Source organism: Globicephala melas, chromosome 21 (genome assembly GCF_963455315.2).
Source record: "Globicephala melas chromosome 21, mGloMel1.2, whole genome shotgun sequence".
In the NCBI taxonomy this organism is placed as follows: Eukaryota; Metazoa; Chordata; class Mammalia; order Artiodactyla; family Delphinidae; genus Globicephala; species Globicephala melas.
Genome location: NC_083334.1, coordinates 31,610,016 through 31,635,156, shown reverse-complemented (window position 1 = coordinate 31,635,156; position 25,141 = coordinate 31,610,016). Strand labels below are relative to the sequence as shown.

Sequence of the window (25,141 nt, the reverse complement as noted above, 5' to 3'; positions counted from 1 at the left end):
CATCACTCCACTGATTAGCTCCCCCAAACTCTGGCAGACTCTCTGGGCTTGGTGCGTACTGAAATAAAGGGGATGGAATGAAATTGCATCCCGTGTGAAGGTTACACCCTCACCAGGGACAGGCTGTAGGGTGCTAAGGAAGCCCGAGGCTCTGGGTGCATGGGGGGCTGAGGGGCTGCTGGTACCACCAGCCCTGCTGCCTGTGATGACCACTCTTCAAGTAAAGGGCTGGCCACGGCAGGAGGCTGGTCCAGGTACGTAGCATCCTTGTTCATTTATGAACAGTTAGGACGACAAGGGCCCTGCTGGCTCTTAGTCCCACTTGTGGTCCTGAGAAGAAGTCCTTCTCCCCACATTCTGCCACCCGGGAGGTGTTAGGTCAGTGGGCCTCCTAGGAAGCAGGGTCCCCGTGGGAGAAGGTGAAGTTCTTGGTCTTAAACTTCCTTCCTGCTTTGGGGCAGGCAGCCCCTATATGAACGGTCCACGGCACACCGCCAGGTGTGTCCTCCCACCTGCCGGGTCCTCAGAAGCTGCTGGTCCAGGACTGATCTTCCAAATCCCTGAGCCCCTCTGACTTCTAGCCTAGACCCGAAGCTGGGAAGTTCGGTTCCCAGTCCTGGCAGGATGGGGATGTGCTGGGAGGACTCCTCCAGACACCTGGTCCGCAGGACACCCTTCCCGCCGAGGTGTAGACGCCTCTGTTCTCCGGCTCCACAAATCACATTCACTCTTTAATTCTTTTTTTCTTTAACCTCCACAAGGGCTTCTCCTCTACCTCCTTTACATAGCCGTTTCGGGTGGGAGATGTTATTGCTGAAGCTCTATTCACAATGCTTAAAAAGAAACCCAGCTGCCCGACTTTTGTTTTTCTTGGTCAGGATACAGTCAGCTTTCTCCTCTGTACATGTTGCCTGGCAGTAAACAAAACAAGCTTGCAGCCCCGCAAAGGAGAATGCCTTTGTGTTTGGGAGGCTGGAGCGGAGGCTGAACTTTTATTGCCTGTTGGGGCATCTTTGGCCCAAGACCTTCTCCTCTGTGGTCTGTCTGGGGCAGGTGACCCTCAGAGAGCCCATGAGAGAAGACATCCAGCAGGTGGGAGATTTTGAAAAGGGGCACCTTGGTTTTCATGAAGGCAGTGATAACACGAGAACGTGCTTTGGAGTTGGAGGGGTATCTAGAACCGGGGACAGGTAGCAAAATTGTGGATCCCTCCCACCGATGCCGATCTGCTAGATTTCTATCGTGATAGAGGACATTCAAAGTAAGGCTTTGAAACCGGCTCTGGAGCAGTGACTCATGCGGAGCTAGAAGGCTGGGTGGGGGAGGGGGCAGAGGGAGCTGCAAAGTACAAGTGGGACACACTGGAAACACTTGCTTTCCTCCTTCCCTCTCCTCCTCTGCAGTCTTCCTTGTAGCTCCCTATTTGGAACACAGATCATTAAAATAACAACTTTAGGCTAAAAAAAGCATAATGGGAGCTGAAGAATAATTGAAGAGTCTCAAAACCCCATCACTGCAACTTCACCTCGGATGGGGCGTGAAACCCAGGGTCCAACCACTGCGTGATCCAGTGCGGAGAATTTCATTGCTGGCTGGTGATGGGCTGATTGGTTCCTTGTGAAGCCAGGCACCTGTTTGTGTCTGAAGGGACTGATTAGTGTTCAGGAAATTAAATTTGTCACTCGTCATTTCATCAGACGTGGTGGCTTGAGCCTGGACCCCGGATAGGCACCATTCATAGGTCTCTCCCCAGCTGGCCCAACAGGATTTCTCTCCTTCAACCACTGTGCTGTGAAGGGGTTTCCTCTTTCTGCTTTCACAAGCCCTGGGTCATCTACCTGGCCAAAGTCCCTTCCTTACTTTTCTGCTTCTCTTTCCCATTCCTTTCATCATCAACACGTCAGTAAATAATCTGTTTGCCAGTCTGCTTTGATCCTGTCATCTTGTGCCAATCACGCTACTTCCCCTGAAGTAGGGTAGAAAACATATTAAGATTTTGATCAGAGACAAGCCTTTGAGTCTTCTATCTTAAGATTTAGTGTTGCGGTTTGGGGGAAATCAAATCAGCACGTTTATTGTGTTAAGTGTTGAAACGTCTTCTTTTTCTCTGGTGGATGTGTGAACTCCCAGTTATCCTGGGGGCTGGGGTGTGTCTGGGGGTCGGAAATAAGTCTGGAGTGGCCTCTGAAAGGTGGAGAGGTTCGAGTGGGATGCTTCTGTTTATTCAAGATGCGGTGAAGGCTGTTTTGAAATGCGTTCGCTCTGCTCGTATTTTTCCTCTTCGTTCTTCACTTAGGACCATTTCGTAGCCCAAATTATCAGTGACTAATTCGCTCGTCTCCCTTTTCCGTACACTCGTGTGGTCCCTTCCTCCCTCCTCACTTTTGGGAGCAGTTTCACACTGAAGCTGGGACCTGAACCGTCTTACTTCATCCCAATAGATGCCTGTCTTTTCTTTCTTCCCTTCTGGTTCTTCCTTGCCATCACTTAAGGGCGCCCTAGAGGTTGAGATTTAATATTAGACACCACGCTCACCTTAATTCTGAAACAGTGAACCAGGGGTGTCAGGAATTCTGGAATGCACCTGGCGTTGGCCCTGGGGGAGCACTGTGTTCAGTTCTAGACCTCACGGGGCACCTGGGGTGGTGCAGCCGCCCTGTGTGAGGCCGGTGGGCACAGACCCACCGGCTGTGCTGAGCCCCACCCTCCCGTAGCCTCCATGCGCAGGACTGACCTTGGAAACCAGCACGCGGTGGCGTTTGTTTGGTCAGCCTCCCATTCTTTGTTTTTTGTTCTCTCCTCACCCCTAAATCTCTCTACCAAGAGTTAGGATCCGTTGACTTATTCGTACTAAAGTGTGAATAGTTAACAGTGTTGTGACTTTCGAGGTGTTTGAGCTCTTAGTGGTATTCAGGGTGGAGTTTCATTTGTCTGCTAACGGGATGGGGGACGTGAGTGTGGATCGGGAGCGTCTGGGCGATTGTGGCTCTTTGCTTTTCCGTTAAGGCTCGTTTTGCTCTTACCCGTGGATACGCTGCAGTTACTCGGGGCGCAGTGCTGGCAGGATTTGGGGTCCAGCAGCTGAAGCTGGATTCCTCAGATTGGACTTTGGGCACTGCATCTATTTTCCTTTTCTGACCTTCCTGTAAAGCCCGGGGCTTGGACTGTGTTCTCATCCATCCTTTTCTGCTCTGACCTTCTCTCTGCATTTTGCCACCCGGGTCCTAAATCCAGCTGGGGATGTAACAGCTCCAGAAGGACTCGGGTTTACAGAGCTGCTCTGGCGCCGGCCACGGCGTTCAGCGATGCTCCCAGAGCCGGAGTTCCATGCAGGCAGGTCGGAAGGAATGGTGGCTGCTGTACCAGAAGGAAAACAGGCTGAGGGGTGATGTAATAACTGATTTTGGTTTAGGAGGGGATGTTATATGGAGGATGGCGACCAGCTGTTCTCCATCTCCAGTAAGGACTGAACGAGAGAAAATAGATAGAAATTGCAGCAGATGGACTTAGATTAGGTATGAGGAAGAATTTTCCATCAGCAAGAGCTGTTAAAAAGGGAAGGTTCGGAGCCTCCATGATGATCTTTAGGAAACGGATGAGCAGGAGATTCAGCTGGAGGACGAGGCAGGGGACTGTGGTGAGGCGACAGGCAGGGGCCGTCTAGTGCAGGGATTCTGGCCCATTCCTGATGAGGGTCCTTGTTTATGTCTCTGAGACCTCGCCTGTGCTCTGGGGCATCAAAGGGACCGAGAGTCAGTCCGAGGGACGGAGCCGACCAAGCCGAGCTGCCCTCCTGCTGCTGCCTGAGGGCCAGACCCTGTCTGTGGCTTGAGGACCTCTCCTCAGGTCTAACCTTTCATTTCCAGATGTGGCGAACGAGGCCCAGAGAGGTGAGAGGCCTGGCGTTGTCACACGGTGACCCGATGGCAGAGCCGGGATCAGAATCAAGGTCCTCCATCCCCAGTCAGTGTTACCTGCTTTGTAGCTCATTTCTTTCCTTGTTTCGAAATTGAAGGGCCATTTCCTTTTTCTGGGCTGCTGCCTCTATCTATCCAAATGGCAGAGACAGGGAGCCCTGCAGTCTGCAGTGGTCATTGAGTGCCCGTTACTGATACCGTGTAACCAACTCCGGCTTCCCTGGTTTACATGGCAGACACTTTGGTCCCTGTCATTGGATGGGAAGGGGCTTCTGCAAGGCCAGGGTTGGCAGGATGCATGCTAGACACTGGGGAGGAGAGGAGGGGATGGGGTAGAACTGCGGGGACCAGGAAGAGAGAGAGGCAAAAAATAAAGGATGACTTAATCGGCAGCTTATGAAGGCAAGAGCCTTTAGATGTCGAGTTCCAACTCCTCATAGGATAAATGAAATAAAAGTGGTCCACAGCATGTGTGGGCTCTGGACAAGACACGTCACCAGTCACCTTTACCCAGCAAAACAGAATTCTGAATTTCTCTTGGATTCTCATTTCTAAGGGAAGCTTCTACAACGTGGGGCTGAAATTCTACCTTCCTTCTGGCCAGACTTGATTCACTTTTGGGCAGACGCACCTCCTGGATGCTTGGAGGCTCAGGGCAGGGTGCACACTTCCGCAGAGGGGGGCTGTCTCAGGGCCCAGAGGCTGGCTCCCTGGGGGCCCAGGGATGGTAGTGGAGGGATGCTGTCTAGCCAGCAGCCTGGGGATGAACACAGAGGCTGGCCCTCTGGAGAGCCAGGCAGAGGCTGGGGACCGCTTTGCCCTGTGGTGCTTTGAGCCGTGTAGGCAGCAAGATGAATTGGTGAAATGAGCATCACCAAGTGAATACATATTTTATTTGAAAAAAAAAAGGGATAAAACACTAAGGTTTGTGCTGGGCTAGCTAGGGGTGAGTGCTCGGCGGGGAGGGCACGATCCTTGCACACCCACAGCCCGCGGGCGTGTCTTTGTGCTGATGAAGGCTTCCTGAGCACTGAGGCAGGTACCAGGGGTCAGGGTGGGGTTCTTCCAGGAACAAGGTAGGTGTGATTCTTCCGAGGGAACCTCTGTGGAAGGACCGTCAGCCCCGGAGGCAGCCAAGGGGGCTGTCTGTCCAAGGAATGGCCGGGAGAGAAGATGCAGAGAGGCCAAAGCGGGAGGGGACACCGTGAGCCGCCAGGGGCTGGACTACCCTGCATGTGAGACAGGCTTGAGGGATGGAGAGAGCTTGCGAAGATGACGAAGGGAGAGGAGGGGTGGGTAGCCGGGGGAAGACAGGAAACCCGGGGGCTGCGGAGCTCGTCCACAGAAGGAGAGGGAGCCTCTGGGCCCTGAGACAGCCCCCCTCTGCGGAAGTGTGCACCCTGCCCTGGGCCTCCGAGCATCCAGGAGGTGCGTCTGCCCAAAGGTGAATCAAGTCTGGCCAGAAGGAAGGTAGAATTTCAGCCCCACGTTGCAGAAGCTTCTCTTAGAAACGAGAATCCAAGTGAAATTCAAAATTCTGTTTCGTTGGGTAAAGGTGACTGGTGAAGTGTCTTGTCCAGAGCCCACGCGTGCTGTGAACCACTGCATGGAACCTGGGTCACCAGTCCCAGCCCAGGGTGCTCTCGTCCCAGCCCTGCTTCCCCCATGTCCTTTTTATTCAGAAGGACCTTCAGCTGACTTGTCACTTCTGCCCTCAGTGTGGGTGCTGTGCGCTACCGATACAAGGCGGTGTCGTAAGCGTGACAGTGGGGGGCCCGGATGCAGGCTGCACTGGGTGCCCTTACTTGGCGTGGTCAGAGGAGGCCTCCTGCAGAGAGGAACACGGTGGGGGGCGGGGGGACCTGACAAATAAACCGGATCCCCCCAGGTGGCTGGGGGAGACAGGGCAGCCACAGGTCAAGACCCAGAAGCAGGAAGCAGCGGGCGCCAGCGCCCCGTGGGTAACACTTGGAGTGGCTCCATCTGAGTACACGAGGGATGTTTGGGGGGTGTGGGAGGAGGAGGTACCGGTGCCCCAGGTAGGGAGGGACCAGCTGGCCAAACTCAGGGGCGGAAGGGTTTTAGGCAGGAAAAGACAGTCACGTTTGCATTTAGGGAAAATGAGATGGGAATGGAGAGCGTGGGGGTGGGGTGGGGTGGTGAGGTTGGGGAGGGGCAAGCCTGGGATGCAGAAGCCGGGTCCGAAGTCATTTGCTGCTGTTCAGGGGAGAAAGCATGAGGGCCTGGAGGAAGAAGTCTAAGACGGTGAGGGACCGTCAGAGGGTGATCCTCTGGCTTCATGAGTTACACTAGATCAGGCAAAAATGAAGAGGAATTATTCATCCCTGGAGAAGGGGCTGACAGGTGAGAGGGAAGGTCCCACTATTAGATGAAAGAGAGGGGTGCCCCCCCCGAAGACAGGATGAGAGCAAATGGGTTTAAACAACAGGAAAAGGGTATAAGGTAGCATTAGCATTAATGCCTTAATGGAGGGGACTTTTAAACACAGGGGCAGAATCATCAGAGGCGGCTGTGGACTAATTCTCTTCTCCATAGAGTATTAACCAATCAGCCTGTCCCCTGATAGAGAAGTGGGCAGAGGATGTAAAGAGATCATTCACATGCAAAGAAGGAGAAACGTCCAGAAAACTATGCCAAAGTGTCCGACCTCACTAATCACTAAAATACAGAATTAAAAGCAAGATATTATTGCCCAGCTAGTAGATGAGCAAAAAGGAAAATGGGTATCAGTGCTGTTAAGAGTACCGGCAAATGGATGTTTTCAGACTTAGCTTGTGGGAAGATAATTTGCTAACGTAAGCGACATGTCTTAAAAACGTACCCATTGAACCAGTTAGCCATTCTGCTTCTAGGAATTTATCCTAAGGAAATCATCAGAGCTGTGCAAAATAGTTCTAACCAAGGATATTCCTTTCAGCATTACTCATTATAACAAAACATTGTATGGGGGGATTAGTTAAATCTAATATGGTGCATATATAAAAGGGAAATTAAGGAAGCTATTAACATGACACTCAGTAATGGATAAGGATATGGGAAAATGCTAACCATATATATCAAGTAAAGAAAGGTTTAAAAACGTATAGGGTATAAATGCAGTTTTGTAAAAACAAAAAGATGTGTACAGTCAAGAAAAAATAGAATGGATTACAAATATATTGAAGTGATAACAGTGGTTCTCTTCGGGTTTTAGGAGGCACTGTTTTTTATTTTGTTCAACTTTTCTTTATTTCCCAAATTTCCCACAGTAAATGTGCTATTTTACAGATGAGAAAAACACGCTAAGTCACTTCCTCAAACCATGAATGTTCAAGCAGAGACTCCACATGTAGCAATGGATCCGGTCCTCTGTTCTCACTAAAAAGCATCCCACGGGGCAGGGTGGACCCGCAGACCTGACCCCCAGGTCAGACCAATGTGCACAGGCCACTCAGCATGTGCTTCCCCGCATCCGTCAGGGCCGAGTGTCGAGGGTGCGGCACCTCTGGGCAGGACATGGGGACCCTGGGCGGTAGCACCCTGCTCTTTTCTCCCCACCTCAACCCCAGGCCGCATCTAAAGGGGTCAGACCCACCCTACGTTTCAGGCGGTGTGTTGACAGGCATCATGGATACCTGCTGATTCCCCCAGTCGAGACGTTGAGGCTCTGACAGGCTGAGGCTCGTCCAGGGTCACAAAGCCAGCGAGTGGCAGGGCCGGGTCACGGGGAACGGGGATGTCAGAGCCTGTGCAGGCGGGCAGTGGTGTGGGGCTGCGGGTCCTGTGGAGTCAGGGGGCAGATTTCCACCAGGAAGGTGTGGCGCTGGCCTCCCCGCTTCCCAGAAGCCACGCCTTGTGCGCGACTCCCTTATTAATTAAGACTGAGCGCGTGCACTGGCAGCGGTTACGCGTAGAGAAGGGCCTTCAGGTGCTGCACCTCCTGCTTCTGGCTCCCGGGGTCGCGTTTTGGTTGCAGCTTTTCTGAAATGCCTTCGCTTCCCGCTGTGGTTTCCTTTGTTGCATCCACTCCGGGCCGCCTGAGCGTTGGCTCCCGGTGGAAGTCGCAGCTGGGCAGCTCCGCGATGTGTGCCCGGCCACGCGGAGGCTCTGGGGTGTCTTCCCTCGGTGGGGCAGGTGGCAGCTCTGATAGGCACATCCTTGGGGCTTCCTCGGGCTTAATTGGAAAAGCGGCCGGGCTGCCAGAAGGTCGGGCGCGCTGAGGAGGGGTGTGGGCCGCGTGGCCGATTTGCCGCCCTATTTAGTTTAACAGTAACGCGCGTGTGTGTGGTGTTCTGTGTTCACAAGCCTTGCAGGTGGGTGGGGAAGAAATTGATACCCGGAAAGGCAAAGCCACTCTCCCCAGGTTGTACGGGCAGCAGGCAGAAGCGTCAGCATGGAAAGAGCCAGAAATTCGTCCTGCAAATAAATATCGCGTGACCTCGTAACCAGCAGGGCGCCTTCTGGCCTGTGTGTCCTGGGCCACAGAGGGGTGGGCAGGGGGTCCTGTGTCCCTGGTGGACACTGGAGGGGTCAGCGGCAGCACAGGTGAGATGACTTCCGGTCCCAGGTGTACTCACCGAGACGGAGCTCATGGCCGGGTGTCGGTGCTGAGAAAGTGGGTGTCCGTGGGCGTGTGGGTGGTCACAGAAGGCTGGGGACGTCCTGAACACCGAGCACTGAAGTGTGAGGATGGTTTGGACAGAAGGAGGGACATCCTTGGTGTGAGTGGTGGTCTCGAGCCCAGAGCCAGCGTGGGTGTCAGGGCTGCTGAGAAGCCCGGGGGGTTCCAGGCTTTGCTCAGTTCTCAGAAAGCCCTTCTGTTTAATCAGCTGCGGACAGTGCGCTCTGTGAGGAGGGGGCGAGGGGTGGGGGAGGCAGCGAGGGGTCGGGGAGGGGGCGAGGGGGGTGAGGGAGGGGGTGAGGGTGGGGGAGAGGGAGGACGGGGAGGGGGGAGGGGGGAATGGGTTGGAGGTTTTCATATGGATTTGCTCCCTTGCACCACCTCTCTCCCTCCTTCTCTCTGTCTCCCTCTCTGTCTCCCTCTCTCTCCCTCTCTCCCTCCCTCTCTCTCCATCTCCCTCTCTCTCTCTCTCTCTCCCTCTCTCTTTGTCTCTCTCCCTCTCTCTCCCTCTCTCTTTGTCTCTCTCTCTCTCTCCCTCTCTCTCTGTCTCCCTGTCTCCCTCTCTCCCTCTCTCTCTCTCTCTTTCTCCCTCTCTCCCCCCTTCCCTCTCTCTCTCCCTCTCTCTCTGTCTCCCTCTCTGTCTCTCTGTCTCTGTCTCTCTCTCCCTCCCTCCCCCTCTCCGTCTCCCTCTCTCTCTCTCTCTTTCTGTCTCCCTTCTCTCTGTCTCCCTCTCTCTGTCTCCCTCTCTGTCTCCCTCTCTGTCTCCCTCTCTCTCTTTCTCCCTCTCTCTCCGTCTCCCTCTCTCTGTCTCCCTCTGTCTCTCTCTGTCTCTGTCTTTCTCTCCCTCTCCCTCTCTCTCTCTCTTTCTGTCTCCCTCTCTCTCTGTCTCCCTCTCTCTGTCTCTGTCTCTCTCTGTCTCTGTCTCTCTCCCTCCCCCTCTCCGTCTCCCTCTCTCTCTCTCTCCATCTCCCCCTCTCTCCCTCTCTCTCTCTCTTTCTCCCTCTCTCCCCCTTCCCTCTCTCTCTCCCTCTTTCTCTCTCTCTCCATCTCTCTCTCCCTCTCTCTCTCTCTCTCTCCCTCTCCATCTCCCCCTCTCTCCCTCTCTCTCTGTCTCCCTCTCTCCCTCTCTCTCTCTCTCTCTTTCTCCCTCTCTCCCCCCTTCCCTCTCTCTCTCCATCTCTCTCTCTCTCTCTCTCTCTCTCTCTCTCTCTCGGTTTTCTTCCTGCTGATGTGAAATTGCTGTGTGGGTTTCCAAGAGGAGAGGGAGGCGGGTTAGGCTGGGTCCGATTCTGCCCGGCCTCCCCGCCTGCCTGGACCTCAGGGTTTTCAGAATGTGGGAAGAGGAAGGAAAAGTTGTGAGATAAAAAGAGAAGAAGAAACGGGAGCGGAAGGGCGATAGGTGGGAACGCAAGAGGGATGTCTGGAAATGAGGGAGCAGTTTACAGCACATAGAAAGCCCTAAGCACAACCTCTCTTTACACAGTAGACCTTTAAGTGGGATAAAGACACAAATAAGAAGTAAAAAGAGTCTGAGACCACCCTTTACAGTCCTCCCTTGGTATCCACAGGGGATGGGTTCCAGGACCCTCATGGACCCCAAACTTCACAGATGCTCAAGTCCACGTAGTCTCCCCCACCACCCCCATATCCAGGGGTGAGGAACCCGTGGACGCGAAGGACTGACTGTATTGTCAAATTTAGAAGCGTTTGCTCATCACCTTCCTTGTACAGAGAGGAAAGTGAGACTTGGACTGGTTAAGACTCACAAGGTAATACAGCTGGTGAGTGGTGGATTCCAAGCCTGCTGCATCGTCTGCCATGACTCATGGCTCACCCTGTGGGTCAGGGTAGCCTGGGGGCCTGCAGCGGGGACGGAGGAGGTGCTGCTGCGCCGTGGGTCCCCAGAGCAGCCTCCTGGCTTCCGGGAGGCTTGCAGAGAGGGATTTGGAAAGCAGCTGGTGGGCAGTTCCCTGGTCCGTGGGGATGGGCTTGTGTCAGTCTGGTCCCTGGGGCAGGTCAGTGCGGGGTGCTGCCGGCTCAGGGCTGGGAGAGCTCTGCGCTGTGGCCCTGTCTGATTTCTCCACGACGGAAGCCACGTGCTTCTTTTCCCCATCCTTTTGCTCCCTCAAGAGGGGAGGGGGCTTCTGAAATGCATGTGTCCACTTGTTCGTTGCTCAGAACGCTGAGGATTGACAAGCACAGTTCTCAGCGCTGAGAATACAGAGGGGACAAACCCGACGCAGTGCCTGTCCTCTCAGAGCTTCCGCTCTAGTGGAGGGACAGATGCAAACAAGTGAGAAAGCATGTAGGAAGGTCAGGCAGTGCAGTGGGAAAAAGGAAGCAGAGCAAGGGGTTGGGGTGTGTGGAGAGGGTGTGCCCCGGGGGCCCTCGGTAGTAAAGTGACCCTGGAGTGGAGACCCAGTGCAGTGGAGGAGGGTCCATGTGGCTGTCTGGGGGGAAGCCGTCCACCCAGGAGGGGCCCTGAAGCTCAGACAGACCCTGAGGCCAGGCTGCCCTTCTTCAAACCACTGGAAAGTTTTGAGCAGAGGACTGACATAGTTTCAATGGAAACGGATCACTCTGGCCGCTGTGTGTGAGGCAGCGTTGAGAACACCTCCAGGAGGGCTGCCTGGAGGCAGTGACCCTGGCGAGAGAGGGGGCGCCTTGGATTAGGGCAGGAGCAATGGAGGGGTTAGTGGGCAAATTCTGCATATATTTTGAAGGTGGAAGCAGCAGGATTTGCTGATGAGTTGAATGTGAGGTTTGAGAGAAAAAGAGGTTCTAGAATGACTTCCAAGGTTTTTAGCATGAGATGGGAAGGCTTGTGGGGGGAGCAAACTGGGGGGAAACAGGAAGGGAGGCGTTTGTCTGGGGAGATGCCAAGCACCTAAATGCAATCCACCAGTCAGCAGGATGATGGGTCTGGGGTTGAGAGAAGAGTTTTCTACGCTGGAGAAAACTCTTGGGAGTTATCAGTGTCCTGATAATACTGCAAGTGTGGGACCAGATGGGACCACCTGGAGGGTGAGTGTGGATAGAGAAGCTCTAAACACTGGGTTCTGGAACTCCCGCATTTAGGGGTCTGGGATAGGAATCGGCCACGTTTTTCTTAAAGGGCCAGATCATAAATATTTCAGACTTTGCTGCAGTGACTCAATCCTGCCCTTGTAGCACAAAAGCAGCCACAGATGACACACGAACGTGTGTGTCTGTGTTCAATAAAACTTTATTTATAACAACAGGCAGCTGCCCGAGGGCCATGTTTGCTGACCCTGGATCTAGGCCATGAAGATGAACCAGCAGGGAGCAGCGCTGGAGAGAAGAGGGGACCCCGGAGGGCCTGTTTCCCAAGGGGAGCAATTTTCAGGGAGGGGGTGATCAGCACGGTCAGATGCTGCTGGTGTAAGAGGAGGATGGAGAGTTGACGCTGGCCCGTGGAGGCCATGGGGGAGCTGTTGGGAGCCCGCTAGGTGGAGCAGGTTGGAGGGGAGGCCTGGCGGAGGACGGAGGGAGTGCGGCTTGCCGGTCTGGTAGAGGACTTTGTGGAGGAGTGTGGTTGTAAAGGGTGCAAAGAAGTGAATGGTTAAGTGTAGGTTGTTTGGTCAAAGTCAGTATTTCCTCCTTAAAATGGGAAATATATCAGGATGTCTGTGTGCAGATGGAGATGGTCCAGTGGAGAGAACACAGAGGTGATGCAGGGAAGGAGGCGAGCCCTGCTGGGCGATGGCTGTGGGGGAGGGGACGGGATGCAGGGATGCAGTGCGCAGGGCCAGGCGTGGCCTTCGCTGGCGGCTGAGGGAGGATAGACAGCCGTGGTCAGAGGCACTGGTGGGGTGGGGTGGGGGGAATCGTCGAGGGCACTCTCTCCTGTAGCTTCATTTTCTCTGTGACTAGGATCAAGAGCTGTGACAGAGGCAGGGATTGACCTCAGCCCGTGGTCCATGGAGAGAGATGCCCCCGGAGCCCCGAGGGAGGGGACGGGAGACAGTGACAGAGAGAGTTTGAGTCTCTAAATCAAAATTAAAAGGTTTCCGCCCAGGCTCTCACTGTAAAAGGGGCCTTGTAAATTCTCTAGAGTTATGACTGAATTAATAAAGCCAAGGGGAGGGTGTGGATCGAGAGTCCACAAAACTTATTCTCAGATTCCAGCAGGCCTGGGGCTGTCTGCCCAGGTGACTCTTGTAGGACTGTATTCTTCAAAAATCGAGATGTAATTGACGTATAAAATTATATGTTTCAGGCATACAGCATAATAATTCAGTATTTCTATATATTGTGAAATGACCACCACAGTAAGTCTAGATAACATCCATCACCGCTCATAGTTACCTTTTTTTTTTTTTTTTTTTGGCTACAATTGCATTTTGAAGAAATGGAATGGCTTGCCCGGCATTATGACAATCCTCAGAAATCAGACAGTTGGGTGAGGTCCCGAGAGCCCCTTGGCCAGGGATGGAGGAGAGCTGGAGGATGATTACTGCACTTCCTGCTCTCTCCTCCTAAAGCTTTTTTTTTTGTTTTTTGAGACTTATTGTTTTTTTTTTTACGTCTTCCTATAAGGCAGGAGGGAGGCAGGAATGAGAGGAAGATTCCTCTCTCTAGTTTTTTAAGATGTTCTGGGGAAAGAAGGGGGTACCCAGGTCACATGATCTGGACATGGGGTGGGGCTCAGGGTGGGCTGAGCACGCGGTCTCTCCCATTAGGATAGGAGGCCTTGGGAAGTGTGAAATGCAAATATAAACCGTGAAGACATAGAATATCTTCTTCGTTCTCCTTAGATGTCCGTCGGGAAAGAGTCAGTAAAGCAGCCCAGGCAAGGCGTGGGATTACAGGGTGACCTGGGGCTTAGGCAAAGAGAACAGTCCAAGGTCACACATCACCAGAAAAGCCGGGCAGATGAGCTTGACCCAGGCTGTGCTGAGGGGACTGAGGACGCTCACGGCAGTGGGGGTGGCAGTGTTTGCTCAGGGAGCTTCAGAGGAGATGCCTTGTGCACTGTCAGTGAAGCCAGGAAGGGGGGTGGCCTCGGACGGGACACGTGACTGGCCCTGGGTCTGTCGGTTTTTCTGAGGGGCCACTCTTCTTGGATGGCAAAGGGTCCAAAACGTCATGCTCACCTAGGGGACAAAGTCCTTTGTGGGAGCGATAAAGGCAGTGAGGAATTTGTGGTTCAGGGCTGGTCTAGGAAGAGGGATCGCCCATCTTTTCTCCAAATCTCGTTCCTGGAGGTTCTGTTTGAGATAAAATAGAGGATCTGGAAGCACAGAGGTGTAGGGACCCCAGGTTTATCTAACCCAAGGCATCTCCGCATACACAGCTCACGTCGCCCCTGTGGCTCTGCTCCAAACCTCAGTTTCCCCAGCTCTGCATGACCTCCTGGTACCCACCTCGGAGCTGTGTTGCAGGGGTTAGATGAGTATTAGCTGTAGAGTTCCAGCACCGCACTGTAATGCAGCGAGGGCTCAGTGACGCCTGGGAAGTTATACAAGGTGATGATGGTAGTAGGGGGGTCGTTGCTCTCTAAGGATGGCTCAGGGAGGGCCAGGGTCGTGGGCTGGGGTCAGGAGGAGCCAGGCGATAGATTCCGTGTGGTTCCGCTACCGAGGTCCCAGAGTGCTTAATAAAAAGTTTGGAATACCTGTTTTGGGGTTTCAGAGCTCAAGCCCTTTCTCCCAAATATTGCTGGTCAAGGTACCAGAGAAGAACAAACGTAGCATTGCCAAAGAGTGCAGTGCCTTCAAAGAATAATCCTGGGCAGGAAACTCTGGAAAGCTGCAAGAACCATAATATTGAGAGCGATTTAGCGGAACCAAAAACCCCTGCAATGCTTAGAACAGCAGGAGGACAGATTTCTCATACAAATCAAGTGATTTGTGTGAAAATCCTATCCGTCCCCCTACCTGAGCTGAATCAAGCCAGTGGTCGCTGTGAATTGCAGAGTGAGCTCCGAGGCAGGCGCAAGGCTGGCTTATGATCCTGCAGAACTTTTCTGCAGCATGAATTCCTGGGTGAGCAGGTGACTTCAAAGGAAGGAAGCTCCCCCATGGCCTCCCTTCCAGCTGCTTGGTGCAGGGCTTGGGGTGGAGGAATGTCCCCTGCTTAGGGCAGCGCTTCCTGGCTTCCATCCTTTGAGGGGATTCAGCCCATGGAGGGGGACTGGCACACACTTCCCTGGGCCTCTGAGGAGTGGCCGTGGTGGGCAGGTGCTGGCCTGGCTGTGAACTTGAGCATCACGGGAGCTGTCTGGCCAGGAGATACTCCTACCTCTGTGTGGAGAGACGCATCGACATCTCACCTTGCCTCCACAAGGAAAGGAATGGGTGGTCCGAAAGAATGGGCCCTTGTGAGTGCTGTGCTTTCAAGCTGCTCTATGTTATGGGTCCTGTAGGGTTGATCCTTCTTTGACTGTGAAAGGATATCTCCCACTCGAGGTTAAGTTCAATTCCAGGGCATTCTGACTAACCTCACGAGGGCTCAGGTGAAGCCAGTTTAAACTCTTTTCTTTCTTTCTTTCTTTCTTTTTTTAACATCTCTATTGGAGTATAATTGCTTTGCAATGGTGTGTTAGTTTCTGCTATATAACAAAGTGAATCAGCTATACATATACATTTATCCCCATATCTCCTCCCTCTTGCATCTCCCTCCCTCCCACCCTCCCTATCCCACCCCTCTAGGTGGTCACAAAGCACCGAGCTGATCTCCCTGTGCTATGCGGCTGCTTCCCACTAGCTATCTATTTTACATTTGGTAGTGTATGTATGTCCATGCCACTCTCTCACTTTGTCCCAGCTTACCCTTCCCCCTCCCTGTATAAGCTCTTTTCAATGTAGAGGGGAGACCCTGTGTCATCCTTGACTTGTGGGGAGATGGGTGGCAGTTTGGGTTGGGCTGAGGCAGCAGGAGGTGTGGGTGATGCGTGAATCTTGGTACAAGGGTGGAGTGTCAAAACACCCGCAATGCTGAGGGCTATTTTTCTACACAAATAAATTTACTCCGGTTCTGAGAAGAAGAAATACGGTGGCTAAAAACACATGGGAATATGTTTGACTCCAAGAATAACCAGCATGGTAGAATCATTAGGTGGATGGGCTTTGGGCTTTGATCCTGGCGCTGAGAGATGGTTGTTTGACCTTGTGAAAGTCACTTAATTCGGCCTCAGTTTCTCCCTCTGTAGAGTGAGGATAAGGGGGCCTACCTTCCCGGGATGCCACGTGCGGCTAAGGTGAGGCATTCAAGTGAAGTGCCGACCACCGGTAACAATCCCAATAATAACAATAATAAAAATGCTAATTAAAATGTAAATGAGATGCCCTTTTTCTAGCTCTAAAATTACTGAAGGTTAAAAATGACATTGCTCGGTGTCAACAGAGATATGGTAGATTGCTCTACTGTCCTGTTACTAGAACTACAATTGGTGTAATCTTTCTGGAAAGCATGATTTGGGGGGATTTTCATACTTTTGATTGACTTCTGGGATTCTATCTAAAGGAAATAATCAGAAATGTGGGGAGATAGGTGTGCACAAAATTGTTCAATGTGGTGCTATTTATCTTTCTGAAAAACTGGACTCAACTTTTCCCAGTAGCAGGGAGCTAGTTAAGTGAATTACGGTACATCCATACAATGCAGTAGTAGGCAGCCATATAAAACTACTTGAAGAATGTTAATGATATGAGACAGTGCTCATGAAATTGTATGTTAGTTGTTTATTTTTTAAAATAAATTTATTGTTTTTATTTTTGGTTGCGTTGGGTCTTCGTTGCTGCACACAGGCTTTCTCTAGTTGCGGCGAGTGCGGGCTACTCTTTGTTGCGGTGCGCGGGCTTCTCATTGCGGTGGCTTCTCTTGTTGCGGAGCACGGGCTCTGGGTGCATGGGCTCAGTAGTTGTGGCTCGCGGGCTCAGTAGTTGTGGCTCGCGGGCTCTAGAGCGCAGGCTCAGTAGTTGTGGCGCACGGGCTTAGTTGCTCCACAGCATGTGGGATCTTCCTGGGACAGGGATCGAACCCGTGACCCTTGCGTTGGCAGGCAGATTCTCAACCACTGAGCCACCAGGGAAGCCCATGAAGCTGTATGTTAACTACTTGTAAACTGGCTAATGAAGTGTGTGTGTATAAACATAAATAAAATAGACGAAAGTGGTAATAGAGATTCTTTGTGGATGATGAGGTTATGGAGATCTTTGTTTTCCTTTTTGTACTTTTTTCTAGTTTCCAAATATCTTACAATGAGCCTTTATTAATTTTTATAATATAAAAAAATAATAAAAGTTACAGAAATAACATGAAGTCCAGTCACCTGAGCGGACCAGGTTCTTGCCCTGATTTGGAGGTTTTGCTCTGTGATCAGGGCGGCGTGGGTTCCCTGGAAGCTTGTCAGAAGCCTTTATGTGGATCAGCTTCTTACCCTTCCTTGACCAACGGGGAAGAAACAAGTGTTTTGGGGATTGAAAGAAACATTTTGGAACAAAGAGGCAGAAGCGGGTATGTGATGAAGACAGCGCCAAGCATAGTGGGTAGCCTGCCCGGGTTTGCTCTCTGCCCTGAAATCCATTAGCTTCTCGGAAGCCACAGACACGGTAACAACCTGTGTGTTTAGTCACTGCCAAAGGCACAGCCAGACTGGAACAGGCTGCCCTCTCGCCTGGCCGTTGTCACCAGGAAGCCAGGAAGAGGTGTCTTCAAACAAAGAAGCAGCCCTGCCTCCACGCTGCTGCCAGGATGCGGGGCTGGACGCGCCAGGGGTGATGCAGCAAACATTTGGCAGAGGTAGTGGGACCCGGGCCGGGGGCGACTCCCAGGACATAGCTGTTCCCAGGCCGGGCCACCTTGCAGGGTGTCTCACCCGTCCCACCGTGCATGTTGGGGAATGGGACACACGAATGGAATATTTGCAGCTTCTGTAACTCATGAAGTATGCCGACGGAGCTGGCTGTTTAACAGAAATCATGCTTTTATTCAACAACTGCCTTTTGAACGTAACGTGCCTGGTCTTGACCTAGGTGCTGGGCGTTCCCTGGTGGATAAAGCTTTTGAAGAACTTGCTCTTTTTTTTGTATGTTGGACAACTTAGTTCTGATATGTATGTTTTTAAAATCTGGATTTGTGTGTGTGTGTGTGTGTGTGTGTGTGTGTGTTGGTTTTGCTTAAAGTAGGACACTTGCTTTAGGTCTGTGAAATATTGTAGAAATAGTGATTTTTTTCCTTTTAGCGTAGATGTCCCAAGCGTTATATAAGTTTAAATATTTGTCTTTAATTCATCCTTAAGACAGCTCTGTGAGATGGGGGCAGGGAGAGGATGCCATTTGCCTTCAAGTGAGGAGCAGAGGATGGTTTGGGCTTGAACTGTGGCCCCTCTGAGAACCTTCCAGGGCAGCCGCTGACTTCAGTTCAAGGGGGCTGCCTCCCGTGATGGACGGTCAATGGCCACTGGCCACTTGGAGGCCCTTTGCTGAGGAGGTACTGGGTTTTCTGCTCTCCGGAAACCATTCATTCATTCCCTGCAGAACGTTTTGAATTGCGACACATATGGTGGCTATTGTGTTTTTCTTTCATTCCACTCGGTGCCAGAATCTGGTTCCCTAAGATCCTCGGAGGCACAAGATTATGTTTAGCAAATGTAAATTGTAACTTTTGTAAAGAGGCAGCCTTCCGCTGTGTAATACGTTGTGACTTGGGTTCTTCGTCTCTGCCTTGGAATGTGCCCAGATGTTTTGCTTCTTTTAAGGATCTGACACGGCCATGGCCGGCTCTATAAATAGTACCAAACATGAGCTATAATGCCGGTATGAGGCTGATATTTTTTCCCTGCCACCCTGAAAGTCTTGGGAGAAACTTCTCTCTCTTTCTCGCTCTCTCCACGCGTGCACACACACACACACACACACACAGTGTCTACAGTTATATTTAGACATAAATAGAAATCTTGAATGTGTTCAAACACGTATGTGTTTTCGCTTCTTTTGTTTTTTAGGAATTAGGTTAAAAAGGAGTTAAAGAGCTTTCAACAGTAACGGGAAGCAAAATGACTTTCCAGGTACCTACTCTGTACAAGCACAGTGGTAAATTAAATCAGTCTCTGGCATCAGAATGCACGGTCCTGCAAGACGGCAGCTTTATGAGCAGCTAATTGTACCGGGCTTCCCGGGCATAAAATGTGAAAAGATACCTCTTATAAACTCCTGGGGACTTTTCTCAGGTGCAGAGTGGCTTTCTCACAGTTGCATTAGTTTGCTAGCGCTGTGGTAACAGAGTATCACAGACTGAGTGGCTTAAACCACAGACGTTCCCCGTCTCAGGGCTCTGGAGTCTGGAAGTCCAAGATCAAGATGGCGGCAGGGTTGCTTCCTCCTGAGGCTGTGAAGGAAGATGTGTTCTGGGCCTCCCTCTTGGCTTGTAGATGACCATCATTCTCCCTGTGCCTCTTCATATTGTCTGTGTGTCTGTCACTGTGTCCAAATGTCCCTTTTCATAAGGACACCAGTCTTATTAGATTGGAAACCACCTTAATGACCTCATTTTAACTTGATTACCTCTGTTAAGATCCTCTTCCCATGTTCTGAGGGGCTGGGGGTTAGGACCTCATATGAATTTGTTAGGGGGCTGGGGGTGGTACCATTCAACCCTAACACAAGTCTTTCAGGTAGGAGTTCTACCCTGGGCAATAACTTGCCTTGAGCCATCCCGGACTGCCAGATTGAGAATATTTCTCTCCCTATCCCCTCACTAAGCAGTGAGTTTCTGCAATTCACGTTACTTTCAAATTTGATTCCGTGAACCCCATACCCCTTCCCGGAGCCAAACCCAGTTCCTCTTCTGGAGGAAGAAGCCAGTGGAGAACGGCCAGAGACCACCCTTGATCTAGGGCAGAGGTTGAAAAGAAACAGCAGAGGAGCCTGTGTCTGAAAAGTATTCAGCAGAACCCAACATGTTAGTGTGCTCGCAGCCCATTGGCTAAAAAGAAATGAATGAGCATGTGTCTGAAAAGAATTGGATGTCAGCTTATTGGCGCTTGCAGCCTCCCAGGGGCAATGAAACTACCCATTATCACCTACAGGATTTCCAAGTTCAGAAGCACTATGGGGCAAGAGGGTGATGTGTGTGGTGCGTGGTGTCTTCCCGGTCGTGGAGGAGAGGATGTGAGAAGTGGCAGAGTCAGGGCTTCAGCCACGGAACACAGGCTGTGACGAGTTCAAGTGCTCCTTGGTCCCGCCCCTCCGTGCATCCCACTCTTGCACCCATGGCCAGAGCCATCACACTGGACGGGATGGTGCTGAGCGGGGGCGAGACATTCTTTTGTTTTTGCCACACAGCATGCGGGATCTTAGTTCCCGGACCAGGGATCGAACCTGTGCTCCCTGCAGTGGAAGCGTGGAGTCTTAACCACTGGGCCGCCAGGGAAGTCCTCCAGAGGTAAGACAGTTGCAGGGAGAGTGTACATGTCTGGATGAGCCCTTTCACGTGGACTCTGGGCAGGGAGCCAGGGGTCAGTTACATTTGCTCAGGAGGAACCTGGGGTTCCTCTGGGGAGGGTTAGGAACCTGAAGCTGAGGAACAGAGCCTGGTGTGACAGAGAAGTAAGACTTTAGCTTTGCCCCTGGCTGTCCTGATCCCTCCCTCAGATGCTGCGGGGTCGTACTGGCCAGACCCACGGACCGGGTGGCGGCACATTCGGCGCGTACAGGATGAACGGGTCCAAGGTCTTTATTGTGGTGCTTCTGTCTGCCCTGCTCTTGACATTCTGAGCAGTAGAGATGGAAAATCCGGGAGGAAAATGGCAAGAGGGGAGGCAGTTTTCTCCTACCGAGTTATGAATACAGATACCACCACCTTCTCTGCCCGTGGTGCCTGACATAAGCCGGGTCTGAAGCCACATGTGCTGCAGCCCAGTTCGCTCAGGCTGCGAGTTAAAATTAGGAAAGGCCTTGGGCCACTGATCAGACAAAATCGCACTACAGAAAGGTTCCAGAGGCGAGAACCATTCATGTGCAAAAGTGGAACCCTTAATAAATTGTGTTTGAATTAGGTATGCTTAGCTGCCTTGGGAAGGGCACAGGGGAACAATGCCAAAGGTTAAAGCCGACTTCTACAATTTTCACCTCGGGGCAAGGGTGAGGGGAAAGCAGAGGAAAGATACACCGTGTTAGCTTGGGGCGGGGGGTGTTCTTCTCTGTGGGGGTCAGCCAGGCATTCCCTCAACTGTAAGATTTGAGTGGCTGGATCCTTCCAGCCACAAAGTAAGAAATTGTTAAGGAGGATGCTGAGGTTCACTCTGCCTGGGGTCTTCTCTGTATGCATTGTACCCATTCCTTCAAAAACCAACAAACAAACAAACCTGTACCTTCCACTCCCCTCATATTCAGGTGAGCCCAGAATGTAGCTCTCAGTCTCTCAGAGGTTTTTTCTTCCAGAGAGTGCCTAGGGGTGATGACCTTAGCAATGGATGTGATGGGCACACTCCCTACAGATCCTGCACTGGGTCAGACCGGTTCTGCGTCTGGAAGGGCACCTGAACACAGACACGTCATGCCACACCTCCTACGTGCTCAGAACTGGGCCGAGGCCACAAAAGAGGCCCAGGAGTTGCCTGTGATGTAGACTTGGAGACAGAACACACATCAAATGACCAGAGAACAGGGAAGGTGCAGTGGGGTACAGGAGGATGCGGTGAACATCCAGAGGAGGGGTGACTGCTGTGGGGATCAGAGCAGCAGGCAAGTGCGAGGGCGAGGAAGGTTGAACCAGGGCCAGTTAGTCTAGGGGGTAAAAGAGGGGGAAGGATGAGGCTCCTGGCCACTGGTCTGTAAAGGTCGGTTATGCTTTGCCAACAGTCCCAGTTTGTGTTTCCATAAAGCAGAAGTGGCCGAAGGGAAATCATCCCTCCAGCTCGTCACAGAATCCTTAGCAACTCCATCATCGGAGTCCTTTCCCTGGACCTCAAAGCCGTGGCTCCAGTGGACCCAACTCAGTTTTCAGCACCTCCTCGCCCCCTGCTTGCCCTGGGCCTCATGGAACTGCCTCTCATCTCAACAGGCCCTCTGCTGGCCTAGGACACACTGTTCTCCTCCACCTAATGCCCTTCCCGCAGCCCTGCAGGTTCAAATTCTCCGCATCCTTCAAGGTTCAGTTCAAGTGTCATGTCCTCTGTGGAACTTTCCCTGATTCTCTCCTGTTCCTGGCTCTAAGGGATGCTCTGAGTCACGAATATATACTTCTCTCTAAGTGTTCTTACTACTTAGTAGTAAGGTATTGATTGAGTAGTGTACCAGGCACTATTCTCTGTACCTTGGATAGATCAATGAATCAAGCAAAGACTTCTGTTGTCATTGAGTTTATGTTCTAGCTAGGGAAAACAGATAATGAAGAATAGAAAGAACGTGTAAGTAAATCGTATGAAGTATCAGGTGATAACTGTTATGGAGAAAAAGAAAAAGAAGAGTGGGAGAAGGGCATTGGGAAAGCTGATATGGGAGGAGTGCGTTAGGTTGCGATTTTCAAGAGGGTGGTCTTTTGATAAGACCTCCTATGGAGGCTTACATCCGTGTGAAGGCTTGTGCAAAGGCCCTGAGGTGGAAGTGTGCTCCAGGAACAAGGAGGCCGGAGTGGTTGTAACAGAGAGAGAAGTGGAGAGAGTAGGCAATAAAGTCAGAGAAGTAATGGGGGGACATCGCATGGGGTCTTGTTATCCATCTTAAGGGCTGAGGGAGACGAGGAGGATTTTGAGCCAAAGAGTGTTGTGATAAGATTTATTTTCCGTAGGAATTGATCTGGCTGCTATATTTAGAACAGAGGGAAGGTGAAGCAGGTGGAAAGCGGAGACAAACCTAGAGGCTACGGCAGTGGTCCAGGTGGCTTGGGCCAGGGTGGAGGCGATGAGAAAGTGGTCAGACTCTGTATGTATTTTGAATTTTATTATTAGGGAAAAGACTGTGATATATCGGAAAGGGCAAGGAATCAATACTGGCTATGAGGATTTGGGCCTGAGCGATTGGAAGGCTGCAGGATCCAACAGCAGCGATGGGAAAGGCTGTGAGAGGGGCCTCGGGCAAGTGAGGGGCTTTGAGTGGGTCCTCTTTGGACCAGAAGCTACTTAGGAGTAGGAGGCCGTAGCATCATTCGTCTTGGCTGTCTCCTTTGGGACTCAGGAATTATCTGTCACTGATGGATGTATCCTGTTTCAAGAGCTGTTCTGGTTGCAAAGAATTCTTGCATTGGGAGGACATCGGTGACTGTTCAGGTCAAATGTCTCCGTCGGCTGTCTCTCCAGCTGGGCATTCTGCTTCTTTGACACCATCCTGGGGTTCAGTGACAGGTCTCCAGTGGATCGGGGTTGTTTGATGAGGGTCTGATTTAGGGTGGGTTAATCTCATGAGCTTCCAGGACGTTTGATAGAAGTACAGAATATTTTCCTGGAAAGAATCTTTTCTCTCGCAGTCATTATCACACCTAATGAAGATGATGAATTGGTGTTAATTGGTGTGCTATCGGAGTGTGAGTACTACTAAAAATTAAATGTTCCTTTGGATTCTGGAAACTAGAGTGTGGATGGGGACGCAGGGAGCGCTTTCTGTATGACCCCGGGCTTCGGAGTTTCTGAGCAGGATCCTGCTTTGTTGGTAGAAAGATCTGCTTGAAAGAGCACCCAGGCTGACGCAGAGGGTGCTTCGTTAAAATATTCCCAGCGGGGTTGTCCTGGTGTTGGGAATGGGTTGGCATGGAAGCTGCTTATGTCTGTGTCATCGCAAGAGGGAACTCTTTACTCCACAGGTGCTTAAAGGACATCTGCTCAGTGCCAGCCACCAGGCCAGGCAAACAGATACCTGACACACAGCGCCTGCCTTCAATACCCGGTCAACTAGAAGAGGCAGACGTGAACGCAGCCAGAGGTCGAGATGGGGCTTGGAAGAGATAGAGGTCCGTTGCCCAGCTGGGCCTGGGGGAGTTTTCTAGAGATGAGAGTGTTGAGTTGTGTGGGTAAGGATGTGCAGTGGTTATATCCCCGGATTGGAATAGGTTGCCCAGCATCTCACACGGCCAGGGATCCCACCATCCGGCCCTTAGTCATGGCACGGTGACGACCTGCAGGGTAGCAAAGATCATCCCATTCCATGGACCGAGAGACTGAAGGAGAGAGAGGGGTCTCTGGGGGGCTGAGGGGAGGGAAGAGGCTTCTAGTTTTGAGGACCCTCAGTTCTAGGGAACTTTGGAAAACTGCCAGTGGGTCCGAGTGTTCCCTCTGGGGTGCTGTCTGAGGTGGAACTTAGAAGAGGCACGTTAACGTCTGTCTGTGGCAAAGAAGCTTCCATGTGAGAAAATGCAGTTCAGTTCTAGCCGTCTCGCATTTTTCCCAGTGGTTCGTGGTGAGCGTACAGCACCCCGCTTCATGGGTCTGGCTTACCCAATTCATACTGACTACCGTGACCCGCCTTGGGCCCCAGGGATGAAACCTCAGGCCGTCATGTGGAATTGACATCGTCCAAAACAGCAACAGTGGAAAAGAGTGAGGCAGACGCGCGGTCTCCGAAAGGTCCTATTTCCTGACACCCTGTGAAGGGGAACTGTTTTCAGGCTTTCTGGGACTCCTTTGCAGGGGTGCCCGTATTTGACCAGAGTCTGGGTGTCTGCGTCTTCCAAAGGCAGAGGGTTCTCCGTGGGGGGCCTCGCTGTGTCACCGGACGGCCTGGCTTCCTCATCAGAGGTCAGGCGGCTGAGGACGCAACCTCTTGAGGAGAAAGCATTCTGTCTAGGGTGGCCACTGGGACTTCTCTGTTAACATGAAGGACTTGGCTCTTCAAGGGTGTGTGGACGATTAGGGGTCTTTGCCCCCGACAGCAAAGGTCCACGTTCCTCTGTTCCATCGGGGACCCCGCCATGAGCCAGGCCGTCGGGAAGCCGCTGTGGATTTGGAAAATCCGCCCGGTGACAGGGAAAGGTCATAGCAACAGCTTTCAGTGACTCATCTGCATCTTGGGACATGTTCTAAAATAGCTTTATTTCTGAGGGCCATTAAATACTGATAAGTGGGCATTTTGGTTGACGGGAAAACAAATAAGGAGCGACATTAACATTATCTTTTCTGCGCACATGTGTGGGTGCATCAGGGCAGGGCTGGCTGGAGCCTGGCTCGCCGGGCAGGTGATGCCAGGGAGGTTTCTCTGACGGGCCAAAGGCAGTGCATCCCTGCCAGCCGCAGATGCCCGCTTTGCTATCCCGCAGGAGTCTTCATCTAAATCTCTTTGTCACCTTGCATGGAGGATTTTTTTTAACCTCTCAGGGCTTCAGAGACTGAGGCTTATTGGTACTGACAGCCCCTGATTATTTAAAATCCTGGAGGTCGTGGTTTCTGCTGTGCTGGTCCATGGAGAGTTCAGCTGGCCGGGCCCTGCTGATAGCTCTCGCGGCCTGGGCTCTGAGGGCCGCATGGAATAGCAAATGCCCCCTTAAATTCTAAAACAGTCCACAAAAACTCAAAACAAACAAAATCCCCTTTTTTCTTCCCCCCAAGTCCCCAGCCAGCAGTGCCCCTCTCCTCAAATTCAAGTCTAGTTCTCTGGCCTCGGTCTTCTCATTTTTTTTTTTTTTTTTGCGGTATGCGGGCCTCTCACTG

At 51.9% G+C, this 25,141-nt stretch overlaps 1 protein-coding gene across 1 annotated transcript in view; it reads left to right on the top strand.

Moving 5' to 3' along the window:
* ZMAT4 (zinc finger matrin-type 4) overlaps positions 1–25,141 on the top strand; it is a 343,860-nt gene that overhangs the window by 774 nt on the left and 317,945 nt on the right. The window lies entirely within an intron of this gene.